Consider the following 1820-nt stretch of genomic DNA (forward strand, 5'->3'; position numbering starts at 1 on the left):
GCAGAGGCCTAGAGACCATCCTTTCTAGGGCAGTCATTGCTCCTAGGAGTTCTCCTAATAGCTGCACTCCTGCGTCCTCAGTCATGTGAAACGATTGAGAGCCCTAAGTAGTCTTGCTTATAACTCATGTTTACATAGACAGCTCTTTAGAAGTTTCAAGTTCAATCTTATTATTGGCCATAGTTCTTGTGTCTTGATTTTTGATACCCTTTTGTAGCAGAGATTTCTCTCTCTCTCTCTCTCTCTCTCTCTCTCTCTCTCTCTCTCTCTCTCTCTCTCTCTCTCTCTCTCTCTCTCTCTCTCTCTCTCTCTCTCTCTCTCTCTCTCTCTCTCTCTCTCTCTCTCTCTCTTTCTCCCTCTCTCCTTCTCTCTCTGTCTCTGAACTAAATCCCTAATGTTTGATTTTTGAGAAAGAAACAAATAGATGACAAGTCTAAGTTGCATCAGGAAATTCAAAGATAACAACAGAGTAAGGTACCATGTGGTATTTTACATCTCATCACTCTAAATATTAAAGAAAACGTTAAATACGTATCTCCTTCATCAGTCAGATACGTTGCACTCAGAACCCAGAGCTGACCCCCTTCCTGACTCTGTTCTTTTCTTCCATCACCAAGCATTCCAGAACTACTTCTGGAATGTTCTGACCTTGTGTTTGCTTCACCAGTGCCCCTTGACTCGGTGATTTGTCCTCTGTGATATTCAGGCACTGCCCCTGAAAGAGAAGCGCATTAGCTTATATTTAATACATAAATACATTAGCTTATATTTAACGCTCCTCCAAAGTGACAGAAATTAAATCCTAGGAATGGTGCGGCCTCGTTGGGGAGGGCGTAAGACATGGAGCACGAGGAGAGGACCGAGCAGGGGGTTGTGCTGTGTTTTGTTTTCTAGTTCTAAGTCTGGTTTCAAACGATGTAAACCAAGAAGGTGTTAACATTTTCTGATGTGACTTGTAAAAATCGTTCGCTCTCCCTGCTTCCAGACCCAGCCCCCTCTACTGTCCATTCTCACCCCCGAGCTAGAGAGGTTCTTTGAAACACTAAGTCGGAGCACGTCACGTGGCTACTCGACGTCACGTGATGCCGGCCCGCTCTGCCGCAGCTCCGTCCTTCTCCTCTGCGAGCCTCCTCTTCTCTCTGCTCGACTCTGACCTTCTTGCTATATTGAGAAACCAGACTCTTCCTGGGCCCTTTCCTCTAGCTGTCGCCCCTGCTTTAAGCCAGACATTTGCTTGGCTAACTTCCTCATTCCTCTTCATCTCGCTTTCTCAACGGGGCCTATCCTGATGGCACTATTTAATATGGCACCCCTCCTACACACCCGGCTCTCCATCCCCTTTACCCTACTCTCCTTTTTACTTTTTCCAGGGCACTTATGAACTTTCCAGATGTGGTGTTGTTCTCTGACTTACCATGTTGGCTTATTACCTAACTGTCTCCCACTTCCCATGAGAAGGTAAGCTCCAGCGGGGCAGGAACCTTTTCCTGCTTTTTTGCTGATATATTCCAAGTGCCTCGAATAGTGTTAGGCACTAAATAGGTGCTCGATTAATATGTGATGAGTAAATGGTTGCATGAATAAATAGACGAATGCATGAAGCCTTTGTTCTGGGATGACTACTGATAGTAGCAAAAACATCTCCTCTAAATGGTTTCTAAAGTAAAGGGGGGAAACTCAACAGTGTGGAAAAGCCTACACAGATGATAGCATTGACTACGAAAGTTCCTACAGGTAGTTTTCACAGGATTCTTTTTTTTTTTTTTTTGAAAAAGAAAATTGCAACAGATTTTTGGATCTTTCGTGCAAAAAACAGCGGG

General features: G+C 44.3%; 1 long non-coding RNA gene across 2 annotated transcripts in view; it reads left to right on the plus strand.

Moving 5' to 3' along the window:
* The first annotated feature begins 1365 nt into the window (after positions 1-1365).
* The window catches only part of LOC107195298, a 15969-nt gene continuing 15514 nt past the window's right edge, over positions 1366-1820 (plus strand). For both annotated transcript variants that reach the window (XR_001516407.2, XR_001516408.2), the window contains exon 1: positions 1366-1458. This is a non-coding gene — a long non-coding RNA (uncharacterized LOC107195298). The remainder of the gene's footprint in view (positions 1459-1820) is intronic.

Source organism: Pteropus alecto, unplaced genomic scaffold (assembly GCF_000325575.1).
Source record: "Pteropus alecto unplaced genomic scaffold, ASM32557v1 scaffold110, whole genome shotgun sequence".
In the NCBI taxonomy this organism is placed as follows: Eukaryota; Metazoa; Chordata; class Mammalia; order Chiroptera; family Pteropodidae; genus Pteropus; species Pteropus alecto.